Here is a 15,733-nt window from a genome sequence, read left to right on the forward strand (position 1 = left end):
CACTGTATATTTCTTTCAGTTGCCGATTTATTGGGAGCGAATTGTTTCAGGTGCGTCACTCTTTACATAAGTATTACGTAGGCATGTGGTCAACTAACATGCATCTGTTTCTGTTTTATCTAAATCGCAGTTACAATTTTATTTAGTCTTCAATGTAAATCATTTGCGAATGAATCGCCAGTAATAGCGGTTGTGTGTGTGTGTGTGTGTGCTCCGCACGTATGACGTCAAAATGTCCAACGTGGATGGCACATCGAGAAGTTTTCACCTATTCTCTTCTTGCAAATAAATTAATGACAAACTGCTCCTATACGTAAACCATGATTTTGGAAGAGAATGGCGGAAGAGGGGGTTGTCCAACACCACTTTGGAACGGAATACCTGAGTGCTTCAAATGTTTCCACTTCCATTGCTTCTGATGGAATTTTTATGGATTCAATTCGTCGATTACCAACGCGATGTACTTCACGGGAAAAGAGTGAGTTTTGACTTTATGATAATACCTAATTAATGTAATGCCAGAGATTAGGTGGCGCATCGAGAAGTTTTCTCCCAGGTTTAGTTTTTGCAAATACGCTCAGACACGTAAACCTTAGTTTTGGAGGAGGAAGTGTACTTTTAACATTTTCATCTCCTGCTAAAATCTCTGTGACGAGGTGATTGCGTCATTGTCATTATTAAAAACAAAAATTAACTTTCGGACCGTGGTCAATAAATTTCATCGAATACCTAATATTAATTAAACAATAAATTGGTTTCAAATTTGGGCTTAGGGGTAAGATGTGGATCGTGTTATAAAGCCGTATTTTTTTAAGTTCAGTATGCAATGTAGGTTGTGGGTGGTCCAACCCTCAAAGTGCTCCTTAAATTAACTTGTTTTCATACCGTCCAATCAATATCTAAAAGCCAATGAGTGAAAGCATACCTAACAGTTTAACATTTTAGCATGTCACTCGTTGGAGCCGCTACTAGAGCAGCCAGGTGAAGCCACGTTCCCACTTCGCGTTCCATGCATATTGTAGATGAAACTTTCCGGAAAAGATGGAGTTTGAGGTATTGGCCTGCAAGATCTTCGTCACTATTTCTTGTGAGTAACCTACAAATTACAAATAAAATGTAAATTATCAGGCACTAAAGTTTGAGAAACTCCAGACTTTGAGAAGTTTCTCATTCTTTATACAGCTCTATGCATAAATAAAAGGTGAATACATTTTCTACAACCAATTGTAGGAAATTTTATCCTCTTCAAGTCTTTGGCTAACAACATATCAAAAAATCACATTCGCTTCATTTTTCCGATATTGCATGTCTTGTTTGACTGACCTAGTAACCTATGAGAAAATTATTTTCATATTATTTTTGAATTTACGCTTTCTAAATAAATATTTTGGTTATAGAGAGAAAATTTTGGTTTCTTTGATCGATTATGTTTAATTGATCTATATGCAACCCCTCTAATAGTATATTAAGATACAAGTGTATAATCAAGTCTTTAAAGCACGCGCAACGAGTTTAAGGGCACGACGCGAGCGGAGTGCCTTTAACGTTGCAAGTGCTTTAAAGACTAATTATACACGTGTATCTTACCTATAGTATTTTTTATTATACCTGCAGTATAATCTAAAAATAGAAAATACAATGAAGTCATATTGACGTTATACTCGAATACATGTCTAATTAAGTGGGCTGGGTGTTCGTAATTTCACGATTGCCATGGAAATGTCACTTGACGTTTGCTTATAAAAATCATCGTCTTTGTGAATTAAACGATTTCCGTTGAAAAAGATAATACACCGCCCATTAAATCGATTGTTGTAAAATCTAAACAAACGTTGGTGGGTGTAAAATCCAACTCCAGTAAAGCCTATTATAAAGAATATGAAAAGTTGTTTCCATGGATGAATAGGAAGTTACTTACGAATACAGTCTTAAATGCATCCATAATGCTGGCATATATGAAGGAAATGTCAAAGGTATTTAAATCTTCTATATTTTGGTGCATTCATTCAAAACTTTAAAGCAATGCTGCGATTAAAAAGTGGAACAGATTTGGAAGCATACCCTAAATTACGCGCGTTTGTGAAAGCTTCAACGAAAGGATAGGTACAAAAGCCAAAGAAATGTTCTGCATTTACAGAAAGCGACCTAAGAGGATTTTTTATTTCATCCAGATGACAGTTTCAAAAGTCATACTTGAAGTATCGTTACTTAGCAACTTTAAAGCACGTGTGTTTTAAAGGCCCTTTTTCGCACGCATTTGAGTGTTTAAAACGGAGATTGTGATTCAGGTATAATAAAAAAGTAAATTTCATTCTCGTTTTAAACTGAAACGTAATTTTTAGTAAATCTGCACTTACAATCATCGCAATCATTGATGGGGGGTTGTAACTTTTGCAGTGCACCGATACAAAGTTTATAAAGTTTTCGTTCGAACCTGCACATTTTATTCGACAGTTCAAAATCTATAAAGAAAAGTTTTTTCCCGTTCGTATTCGGATCAGTAATTTTTCGATAGAAGAAAATGATCAAAATTGTCAATTGTCATGATTGGACCTCTAATTAAATAGGTGGAAATCGGTTCCTTTGTCAATCACTTTTGATGTAATCGTCCAATCTTGAAAATTCATAACCTTTTGGATTCTATACGACATAGGTAATTTGTTCGCACTGAAAGTCAACAAATTTTAGGTCGATCAGAAAATGACTTTTTCTTATAGATTCTGACCTGAACTACCTGAATGTTCAAGATTGGATCCCTACCTCAAACAATTTTTCCGCTTTCCGCTTTTCACCTATTTTCTTCTTGATGCAGATAAAAAGATGAAAAGATGCTTTGTCCAACACCACTTTGGAACAGAATATCCGGGTGCGACAAATATTTCAACTTCCATTGCTCCTGATGGAATGTTTATGGATTCATTTCTTCGATTACCAACGCGATGCTGCCCGAGATGTCGATACTTCACGGGAAAAGAGTGAGTTTTGACTTTATGATAATAATTAATGCAATAGATTAGGTGGTGCATCGAGGAGTTTTCACCCAGGTTTACTTTTTGCAAATACGTTCGGACAGAGAAACCTTAGTTTTGGAGGAGGAAGTGTATACTTTTAATATATTTCTCTCCTGCTAAAACCTTTTTGACGGAGCGATTGAGTCATTGTTAAGAGCTTAAATAGAAAAAGAGGCCTACTATTTTTAAAAAAATTAAATTGACCGGGCCGTGCTAAGTACCTAATAGTAATTAAACAATAAAATGGTTTCAAATTGGTGCATAGATGTAACATGATGGGGATCGTGTTATTGAGCCGTATTTTTTGACATTCAAAACAATGTAGATTGTGGGTGGTCCGTCGCTCAAAATGTCTTAAAAGACGCTTCTTTAATACCTCCAATCCTTAACTTCGTGTAGGCCTTATCTAAAGGCACTTTTGTGTGAATCATACTTAAAAGAGTTTTTAGCATGTCACTAGAACAGCCAGATGAAGCACGTCCGCAACGATATTATCGGCTAAATAATAAACACCTGATTAATGAAAATATATCCTTCCTCAGTTCATGTTCTCCCCTGGTCGGCCGTCTTCCGATTTTTAGTTCTATACAAAATGGCAAAACACATGGCCGGTTTTTCAGTCATCGAGTATGACGAGTTGCCTATACACCAGGGGGCACGATCCTATTTTATTTATTTTTATTATTAGAATTTTGAGACCATTAACCGTACGTACGAGATTGGAATGATGTAAATAAGTACTTTAGAGGTTTTATGAAAGTCAAATATGAAATTAATAGTAATTCTTTCCGAGCGTAAACAAATCAATTGTTACGAACATTGAATAATATCTTATTCAATGGTTACGAACGTAAAAACCATTGTAATTGAATAAACAATGACGAAATGTTAATACAGCAACCAATTATAAATGTTGAAGATTATGTATTTTGTAAATTTGTTATCTTGTACTGCCTAAATGTAATAACTAAGTAAAATTTAAAAAATACATCGTCTCGACATCTGACGTTATTTCCTTGAACTGAATTGTAAAGGTTACCATTAAATGCAGGGCACTAAATTATTACCATCATAATGTGGCCTCGTATTCGTGTAGATGTCGCTACTGTATGACAGAAAACTGCAGCTAACCTACTAGTCAGAATATAATCGATTCAGCAAACTAACATTAGATGTCAGAAGGATATGTTCTTTTAAATGTTAGGAACAACCATAAAAAAACAGAGGGAATGTAGTACAGATGTACAAGTAACAAATTTACAAAACATATAAACTTCAGTATACCATTAACTTTATTTGTCTCCGACACTTGGTATGTGTTCACCTCTGGATGATCGACTTCATCATGATAGGCCCCATAGGAATGATCCGTCGTTACGATCAATCTCTTAGGATATCGTGACAGTAGATTGCTCAAAACTTACCACTCTGACACAAAAGGATCGATCGTTACCATCTTTGAAAACGAACATTAACATGCTCAAATAATTTTATACGTTAGACTGAGACCATCAACGAATCATTGATCGTAAAGAGCCATCCACTGTCCTATTTGATTAAGTAAATCGTTAACGATCTTCACATACACAGGGGTCTTTATGCATTGTTTTCAGTGTAGCATTTCTTAACAAACTTGGTAACCATTTACTAAGAATTGAAGCCATTTTTAAAACTTTTGGAAATAGAACTCATTACAAATATTGATGACTTAATTACACAGACTGTTTATTTGCCAAATTCAAACCTTTTGGAATAATAATGAAATAAATACATCTCTAAACAAGCATAAGCGAATTCATACATACGTAACTTATACTATGGATAAACAAACAGGAATCGTTTAACAAACTGATACTACAAAATCGACTAATATTCGTTTGCTTCTTATGATGAATGGGAAGTCCTTCTGCTCACTGAATATCTGTTACGGACTTGTAAGCAGTTTAACCAGTTTCTTGTCTCCCTTGGCAGAATGTGACCGCTTTTCCAAAACTACCTGAAAGAATCTTCCGTTAGTACTTGTCTCAAGTTTCTTGTGGAACTTCTGGTATTGGACTCAGTTTATCATTAATTGCATTTTGAAGGTTACCCTAATAAGTGTCAGTAAGTGCAAAAGAAATTATAATTTATATTTAATTACGTACCAAGGCTTTCGATCTGGTAATGTAAAGTGAGTCTTAATTATGCTAACGTCTATATGAGCACTGCATATCTCTTTCAACAGTAATGTCCAGACCTAGCTTTACCTTTCAAACCCCCTTTTCTCCTTTGCATGCTTTCTCATCCATCAAGAACCACAGGGTCTTCGGATCGGCAGAACCAGAGCGATAAGTTCCATTTTACCCAAAAGCCAGACTGAACTTGCGACGATTCCATGAATGAAACTTTCAATTGAAATTCCATTTTCTTATTTTGAACTTGTAAAAGCAAGACGAATTACAAAAAAACGTTCATTTTAATAATGAAGAAAGTAAATAACTATTCGAGGGTAATTTTACCACAAAATATAGGGAACGATATTATCGACATTTAAAATTAACACTTGAATTAGCGAAATAACTCTTTTTTTAGTTCATATTCTCCTGGTCGTCCGGATTCAGATTTTATGTTCTGTATATACAAAATGGCAAAAAAAAATGGTCGGTTTTTCAGTCTTCGAGTATGACGAGTTGCCTATACACCAGGGGGCACAATCCTAACGCTCCTAATAAAGCATTTTTATACATTTTTAAAGTATATATTGGAATTTTGAGATTATTAACCGTACGTACGGGATTGGAATGATGTAAATAAGTACTTTAGAGGTTTTATGAAAGGCAAATATGAAATTAATAGTCATTCTTTCCGAGCGTAAACAAATCAATTGTTACGAACGTAAAAACCATTGTAATTGAATAAACAATAACGAAATGTTAATACAGCAACCAATTATAAATGTTGAAGATTATGTATTTTCATTGAATAAACACTTTAGGTATTTTGTAAATTTGTTATCTTGTACTGCCTAAATGTAATAACTAAGTAAAATTTAAAAAAATACATCGTCTCGACATCTGACGTTATTTCCTTGAACTGAATTGTAAAGGTTACCATTAAATGCAGGGCACTAAATTATTACCATCATAATGTGGCCTCGTATTCGTGTAGATGTCGCTACTGTATGACAGAAAACTGCAGCTAACCTACTAGTCAGAATATAATCGATTCAGCAAACTAACATTAGATGTCAGAAGGATATGTTCTTTTAAATGTTAGGAACAACCATTAAAAAAACAGAGGGAATGTAGTACAGATGTACAAGTAACAAATTTACAAAACACATAAACTTCAGTACATCATTAACTTTATTTATCTCCGACACTTGGTATGTGTTTACCTCTGGCTGCTCGACAGTAGGTTGCTCCAAACTTACCACTCTGACACAAAAGGATCGATCGTTACCATGTTTGAAACTGAACATTAACGAGCTCAAATAATTCTATATGTTAGACTGAGACCATCAACGAATCTTTGATCGTAAAGAGCCATTCACTGTCTATTTGATTAAGTAAATCGTTAACGATCTTCACATACACAGGCCTCTTTATGCATTGTTTTCAGTGTAGCATTTCTTAACAAACTTGGTAACCATTTACTAAGAATTGAAGCCATTTTTAAAACTTTTGGAAATAGAACTCATTAACAAACATTGATGACTTAATTACACAGACTGTTTATTTGCCAAATTCGAACCTTTTGGAATAATAACGAAATAAATACATCTCTAAAAAAGCATAAGCGAATTCATGCATGAGTAACTTATACTACGGATAAACAAACAGGAATCGTTTAACAAACTGATACTACAAAATCGACTAATGTTCGTTTGCTTTTTGTGATGAATAGGAAGTCCTTCTGCTCACTGAATATCTGTTACGGACTTGTAAGCCAGTTTAGTGTCTCCCTTGGCAGAATGTGTCCGCTTTTCTAAAGCTACCCGAAAGAATCTTCCGTTAGTACTTGTCTCAAGTTTCTTGTGGAACTTCTGGTATTGGATTCAGTTTACCATTATTGCATTTCAAAAGTTACCCTAATAAGTGTTAGTAGGTGTAAAAGAAATTATAATTTATATTTTAATTACGTACCAAGGCTTTCGATCTGGTAATGTAAAGTGAGTCTTAATTATGCTAACGTCTAGGTATATGAGCACTGCATATCTCTTTCAACAGTAATGTCCAGACCTAGCTTTACATTTCAAACCCCCTTTTCTCCTTTGCATGCTTTCCCATCCATCAAGAACCACAGGGTCTTCGGATCGGCAGAACCAGAGCGATAAGTCCATTTTACCCAAAAGCCAGACCGAACTTGCGACGATTCCATGAATGAAACTTTCAATTGAAATTCCATTTTCTTATTTTGAACTTGTAAAAGCAAGAAGAATTACAAAAAAAAAAGGTTCATTTTAATAATGAAGAAAGTAAATAACTATTCAGTTCAGGGTAATTTTACCACAAAATATAGAAAACGATATTATCGACATTAAAATTAACACTTAAATTATCTAAATAACTCCTTCTTTAGTTGATATTCTCCTGGTCGTCCGGATTCAGATTTTATGTTCTGTATATACAAAATGGCAAAAAAACATGGCCGGTTTTACAGTCATCGAGTATGATGAGTTGCCTATACACCAGGGGGCATAATCCTAACGCTCCTAATAAAGCATTTTTATACATTTTTAAAGTATATATTGGAATTTTGAGACTATTAACCGTACGTACGGGATTGGAATGATGTAAATAAGTACTTTAGAGGTTTTATGAAAGGCAAATATGATATTAATAGTCATTCTTTCCGCGCGTAAAAAATCAATTGTTGCGAACGTGAAACCATTGTAATCGAATAAACAATAACGAAATGTTAATACAGTAACCAATTATAAATGTTGAAGATTTTGTATTTTGTAAATTTGTTATCTTGTACTGCCTAAATGTAATAACTAAGTAAAATTTAAAAAAATACATCGTCTCGACATCTGACGTTATTTTCTTGAACTGAATTGTAAAGGTTACCATTAAATGCAGGGCACTAAATTATTACCATCATAATGTGGCCTCGTATTCGTGTAGATGTCGCTACTGTATGAGAGAAAACTGCAGCTAACCTACCAGTAATAATATAATCGATTCAGCAAACTAACATTAGATGTCAGAAGGATATGTTCTTTTATATTTTAGCATTGAATTTATAACTATCAATGATTTTAGGAACAACCATAAAAACACAGAGGGAATGTAAATCATTTCAGATGTACAAGTAAAAATAACAAATTTACAAAACACATAAACTTCAGTACACCATTAACTTTATTTATCTCCGACACTTGGTATGTGTTTACCTCTGGCTGATCGACTTCATCATGATAGGCCCCATAGGAATGATCCGTCCTTACGATCAATCTCTTAGGATAAACTTACCACTCTGACACAAAAGGGTCGATCGTTACCATCTTTGAAAATGAACATTAACGTGCTCAAATAATTCTATACGTTAGACTGAGACCATCAACGAATCATTGATTGTAAAGAGCCATTCACTGTTCTATTTGATTAAGTAAATCGTTAACCATCTTATTCACGTACACTATCGATTTGTTGTTTCAATTGGTCAGAAATAATGGCTTTGACAGATCAGTCATACCCTATAAGGGCCTCTGTATGCATTGTTTTCAGTGTAGCATTTCTTAACAAACTTGGTAACCATTTACTAAGAATTGAGGCCATTTTTAAAACTTTTTGGAAATAGAACTCATTACAAATATTGATGACTGTTTATTTGCCAAATTCGAACCTTTTGGAATAATAACGAAATAAATACATCTCTAAAAAAGCATAAGCGAATTCATGCATGAGTAACTTATACTACGGATAAACAAACAGGAATCGTTTAACAAACTGATACTACAAAATCGACTAATGTTTGTTTGCTTCTTGTGATGAATGGAAAGTCCTTCTGCTCACTGAATATCTGTTATGGATGTGTAAGCAGTTTAACCAGTTTCGTGTCTCCCTTGGCAGAATGTGTCCGCTTTTCTAAAGCTACCCGAAAGAATCTTCCGTTAGTACTTGTCTCAAGTTTCTTGTGGAACTTCTGGTATTGGATTCAGTTTACCATTATTGCATTTCAAAAGTTACCCTAATAAGTGTTAGTAGGTGTAAAAGAAATTATAATTTATATTTTCTCGTATTTTAATTACGTACCAAGGCTTTCGATCTGGTAATGTAAAGTGAGTCTTAATTATGCTAACGTCTAGGTATATGAGCACTGCATATCTCTTTCAACAGTAATGTCCAGACCTAGCTTTACATTTCAAACCCCCTTTTCTCCTTTGCATGCTTTCCCATCCATCAAGAACCACAGGGTCTTCGGATCGGCAGAACCAGAGCGATAAGTCCATTTTACCCAAAAGCCAAACCGAACTTGCGACGATTCCATGAATGAAACTTTCAATTGAAATTCCATTTTCTTATTTTGAACTTGTAAAAGCAAGAAGAATTACAAAAAAACGTTCATTTTTATAATGAAAAAAGTAAATAACTATTTGAGGTTAATTTTACCACAAAATATAGGTAACGATATTATCGGCATTATAATAAACGCTCTAATATTGAAAATTAATCCTTCTTCAGTTCATGTTCTCCTGGTCGTCCGGCTTCAGATTTTATGTTCTATATATACAAAATGGCAAAAAACATGGCCGGTTTTTCAGTCATCGAGTATGACGAGTTGCCTATACACCAGGGGGCATAATCCTAACCCTCCTAATATAGCATTTTTAAAGTATATATTGGAATTTTGAGACCATTAACCGTATGCACGGAATTGGAATGATGTAAATAAGTACTAGCGAGGTTTTATGAAAGGCAAATATGAAATTAATAGTCATTATTTCCGCGCGTAAACAAATCAATTGTTGGGAACGTGAAACCATTGTAATTGAATAAACAATGATGAACCGTTAATGCACCATCCAATTATAAATGCTGACGTTTATGTGTTTTGTAAATAAATGCAGTAACAAAAAGCAAAATTTCAACAAATATTTCTTTCGACATCTGACGTTATTTCCTTGAACTGAATTGTAGTTGTTACCATTAAATGCAGGGCACTGAATTATTGCGACCATAATGTTATATCGTATTCGCATAGATGTCGCTACTGTATGACAGAAAACTGCAGCTAACTTACTAGTCGGAATGTAATCGATTCAGCAAACTAACATTAGATGTCAGAAGGATAAGTTCTTTTCATTTTAGGAACTACCACAAAAAAACAGAGGGAATGTAGATAATTTTGATACATTTCGGCAGTATGTACAAGTAACAAATTTACAAAACAAATAATCTTCAGCGTTTAAAATTGGTTGCTGTGTACTTCATTAACTTTTATGTCTCCAGCACTCGATATGTGTTTACGACTGGGTGATAAACTTCTTCATGATAGGCTCCGTATAGAGAATGATCCATCATTACGATCAATCTGAAAGGATATCGCGACGGTAGGATTGCTCAAAACTTACCACTCATACGAAAGGATTGATCGTACAGAGCCATCCACTGTCGATTCATCAATACCCTATTTGATTAAGTAAATCGTTAACGATCTACACATAGACTACCATTTGTTGTTTCAATTGAACTGAAATAATGGTTTTGACAGATCAAGTATACCACATAAAGATTGCCGCACACTTGTCCGTTCCATTTCGTCACGTTAAAAAACGTTCAACATGAAAGACATTGAATTAAACATCTCTGCGCACATTATCCCGTTCCGTCAAGATTCATGTGTGCGTTAGCGCAAACCATCGCCGGAACGGGCAAATATGCGGCAACCTTAAAAGCCTCTTTATGCATTCTTTTCAGTGCAGCATTTCTTAACAAACTTGGTAACCATTTATTAAGAATTCAGGCCATTTTTAAACCTTTTTTTGAAAATAGAACTCATTACGAACATTGAATATTTAATTATCTGTTTATTTGCCAAATTCGAACCTCTTGGAAACATGAAATTTATATCTAAGAACAATACATCTCCACAAAGCATAAGCGAATTCGTGCATGCATAACTTATACTGCGGATAAACAAACACAAATCGTTTAACAAATTGATACTACAAAATCTACTAATGTGCATTTGCTTCTTGTGATAAATAGGATGTCCTTCTAATTACTGAATATCCGCCACAGATTTGTAAGGAAGTTTAACCCTTGACTCTCTTGGCAGAAGGGGTCTCCTTTTCTAAAACAACCCGAAAGATATTTCTGTTGGTATTTGTCTCAAGTTTCTTGTGGAACTTCTCTTCTTGGAATCACTTTATCTTCAATTGCAATACAAAAAGTGACCCTAAAAAGTGTCAGTAAGCGGGAAAGAAATATATAATTTGTAGTTTAATTACCTACCGAGGCTTTCGATCTGGTTATGTACTTTGAAAGTGGCCATTGGTCTTAATTACGCTAACGTCTATATGAGTACTGTGTAACTGTTTCAACAGCAAGGCCAAGACCAAGTTTACCATCCCAAACCCCCCTACATTGGGATCAGCTAAGCCAGAGCATTTCACCCAATAGCCAGACCTAACATGAGAGTCGATTCCATGAACGAAACTTTCAATTGAAGTTCCATTTTCATATTTTGAAATAGTAGGAGCAGGAAGAATTACAAAAAAACGTTCACTTTAATGATGAAAAAAGTAAACAACTGTTTCTGCCTTTGAGGTTAATTTACTACTCAGTCAATATAGGAAACGACATTATCGGCATTTTCATAGCCACTCCCAAAAATGTACAATTATCCTTGTTGGTTTATGTTCTCCTGATCCTTCGCCTTTAGATTTCGTGTTCTATACATACAAAATGGCTAAAAACATGGCCGCTTTTACGTCATGCGGTTAGACGAGTTGCCTACACACCAGGGTGTACTTTCCAAACGAGCCTTTTTACCTATTTTTGAAAGTATATAATAGAATTTTGAAGCTATTATCCTTACGTACAGCATTTCATTAAACTCGAAACTCGAAGTGGTTGTATGAAACAAAAATATGAATTTAGTATTCATTCTTTCCGCGCGTTAACTAATCGTTTGTTGTGAATAAACAATGATGAAAAGTAATGCAGCAATAATTATAAACGCTGAAGTTTATGTGTTTTGTAAATTTGTTACTTGTACATACCTTAGACTAAGAAATAAAGTACATATACTGTCTAAATGTATCAAAATTGCATTTTGATTTTTTTAAATTTAAAATATACTTCGGTCTGACATCTGACATTAGTTTGCTGAATCGATCATATTATTACTAGTAGGTTAGTTGCAGGTTTCTGTCATACGGTAGCGACATCTATGCGAATATGATGTCACATTATGATGGTGATAAGTTAGCGCCCTGCATTTATTGGTAACATTTACAATTCAGTTCAGAGAAATAACGTTAGATGTCGAAACGATTTATTTTTGAAATTTTGCTTTGTGTTGCTACATTTAGGCAGTACAAGATCAAAGATTTACAAAACACATAAACTTCAGCATTGATAATTGGATGCTGCATTATCGTTTCATCATTGTTTATTGAATTACAATGGCTTCATGTTCCCAACAATTGATTTGTTAACGCGCGGAAAGAATGAATACTAATTTCATATTTTCGTATCATTAAAACTCTCTAGTACTTATTTACATCTGTTTAAATTTATTGAAATGTCATACGTATGGGTAATGGCCTCAAAATTTCAATATGAACTTTAAAAATATGTAAAAAAGCTTTATTATGAGAGTTAGGATTGTGCACCCTGGTGTATAGGCAACTCGTCATACTAGATTTACCGAAAAACCGGCCATTTTGATCTAGTAGCCCAATCTTGCAACTGTTTGAAATTATGGATTCTACAGGCCACATTCTTGATTCTATAAGAAAATTGTTTTTCCGGGTGGATCTGAGACAATTTTTTTTGGGCCTCAAAAAAAGGCAGTGTACAACCTTCCTTTTTTACCAAAAATCGGCTTCACCAAAATTTCTCGGGGAAACTTTTTCTTATTAATTTTGGTGCGTAGAATCCAAAACAATTCGTACTTTTTCGATTAGACTTCTCAATCAAAAGTTATGGACTAGAAACCAATTTCGAAAGAAAATTCAAAGGACTGTAACTTTTGTTCTAGAAGCCCAATCTTGGAACTGTTTGAAATTATGGACTCTACAGGCCAAATTTCTCAGTTCTTATGGGATACATACTTACCCATCAAAAGATCTTTTTTAATCAGACTTCACTTTTCAGCCGGTCTCAAGCAGTACCTACCTCCATCGCTAGCTAACGACGACACTTTTCCGTTGCGAAGACCGAAGGAACTAGTCACCTCTGCAGTTGTCAACAAAGACCAACATTCTTAGGTAGGACAATGAAATCATGTCTACAGGTTTACTGGATAATCTTATTGTTGTAGGGATTGAGTACTATTCACCATCACCACTTCGAATTCGGCGCTGTCACCATCATCATTCCGGTCCATCCCTCATCGAGGTCTAAGGTAGCTACTAGTAGTCAATCAAAGGGCCTATGGTGTTTCACTACTAGTAGCTTCAATTGAGAACAAAATATACGTATCAAGTTATTTATTTTTTGTTATCACTGTTACAAGAACATTTTGTAATACAAAAAAATCTCTAGAATAGAATAATATTGTACTGCCCTCACTGCTCTTTTGCTGGCAGCTGGCATTAGTTCATCACACGACATAGCCTCACCCAGCAAAAAAACAATTAAAACTGTGAAAGCAAACGGAATTTTTTTAATTAAAAAGAGAATCTATATTTAAACTTGATTAAAAATTTCCCAAATGTAACTATTGAAAACAATAAAAAGTTTAAAATTTTTTTTGTTTTTTTTGAAACATTCCTTTTTAAATCAAGTGAATTATTATTTGAATTCAAAAAACTTTTTTGAATCATTTTTTGAATTATTTTTTGAATTCAAAAAACTTTTTTGAATCATTTTTTGAATTATTTTTTGAATTCAAAAAACTTTTTTGAATTATTTTTTGAATCACTTTTTTGAATCACTTTTTTGATTCACTTAACTTTTTTGAATCACTTTTTTGAATCACTTAACTTTTTTGAATCACTTAACTTTTTTGAATCACTTAACTTTTTTGAATCACTTTTTTGAATCACTTTTTTTAAATTTCTCTTAAAATCTTTTAAAAGCATCTCTCCTTACTTGATACTTGATACTTGATACTTGATACTTGATACTTGATACTTGATACTTGATACTTGATACTTGATACTTGATACTTGATACTTGATACTTGATACTTGATACTTGATACTTGATACTTGATACTTGATACTTGATACTTGATACTTGATACTTGATACTTGATACTTGATACTTGATACTTGATACTTGATACTTGATACTTGATACTTGATACTTGATACTTGATACTTGATACTTGATACTTGATACTTGATACTTGATACTTGATACTTGATACTTGATACTTGATACTTGATACTTGATACTTGATACTTGATACTTGATACTTGATACTTGATACTTGATACTTGATACTTGATACTTGATACTTGATACTTGATACTTGATACTTGATACTTGATACTTGATACTTGATACTTACTTGATACTTGATACTTGATACTTGATACTTGATACTTGATACTTGATACTTGATACTTGATACTTGATACTTGATACTTGATACTTGATACTTGATACTTGATACTTGATACTTGATACTTGATACTTGATACTTGATACTTGATACTTGATACTTGATACTTGATACTTGATACTTGATACTTGATACTTGATACTTGATACTTGATACTTGATACTTGATACTTGATACTTGATACTTGATACTTGATACTTGATACTTGATACTTGATACTTGATACTTGATACTTGATACTTGATACTTGATACTTGATACTTGATACTTGATACTTGATACTTGATACTTGATACTTGATACTTGATACTTGATACTTGATACTTGATACTTGATACTTGATACTTGATACTTGATACTTGATACTTGATACTTGATACTTGATACTTGATACTTGATACTTGATACTTGATACTTGATACTTGATACTTGATACTTGATACTTGATACTTGATACTTGATACTTGATACTTGATATACTTGATACTTGATACTTGATACTTGATACTTGATACTTGATACTTGATACTTGATACTTGATACTTGATACTTGATACTTGATACTTGATACTTGATACTTGATACTTGATACTTGATACTTGATACTTGATACTTGATACTTGATACTTGATACTTGATACTTGATACTTGATACCTTGATACTTGATACTTGATAACTTGATACTTGAATACTTGATACTTGATACTTGAACTTGATACTTGATACTGATACTTGATACTTTGATTACTTGATACTTGATACTTGATAACTTGAATACTTTGATACTTGATACTTGATACTTGATACTTGATACTTGATACTTGATACTTGATACTTGATACTTGATACTTGATACTTGATACTTGATACTTGGTACTTGATACTTGATACTTGATACTTGATACTTGATACTTGATACTTGATACTTGATACTTGATACTTGATACTTGATACTTGATACTTGATCCTTGATACTTGATACTTGATCCTTGAT

The 15,733-nt window shown here is 33.5% G+C and overlaps 3 long non-coding RNA genes across 3 annotated transcripts; 1 reads left to right on the forward strand and 2 right to left on the reverse strand.

The window, feature by feature from the left end:
- The first annotated feature begins 174 nt into the window (after positions 1–174).
- LOC116168829 lies at positions 175–13,887 on the forward strand. The gene is made up of 5 exons (XR_004144853.1): positions 175–478; positions 946–1,087; positions 2,813–2,975; positions 13,322–13,434; positions 13,488–13,887. It is a non-coding gene; the product is annotated as an uncharacterized LOC116168829 (long non-coding RNA).
- Positions 6,708–7,522, reverse strand: LOC116168830. Its single transcript, XR_004144854.1, has 2 exons — positions 7,136–7,522; positions 6,708–7,080 (listed from the first exon to the last, which is right to left on the reverse strand). It is a non-coding gene; the product is annotated as an uncharacterized LOC116168830 (long non-coding RNA).
- LOC116168831 lies at positions 11,006–12,913 on the reverse strand. Its single transcript, XR_004144855.1, has 2 exons — positions 11,453–12,913; positions 11,006–11,396 (listed from the first exon to the last, which is right to left on the reverse strand). It is a non-coding gene; the product is annotated as an uncharacterized LOC116168831 (long non-coding RNA).
- Positions 13,888–15,733: the final 1,846 nt, after the last annotated feature.

This window comes from Photinus pyralis, unplaced genomic scaffold (genome assembly GCF_008802855.1).
Source record: "Photinus pyralis isolate 1611_PpyrPB1 unplaced genomic scaffold, Ppyr1.3 Ppyr1.4_LG4, whole genome shotgun sequence".
In the NCBI taxonomy this organism is placed as follows: domain Eukaryota; kingdom Metazoa; phylum Arthropoda; class Insecta; order Coleoptera; family Lampyridae; genus Photinus; species Photinus pyralis.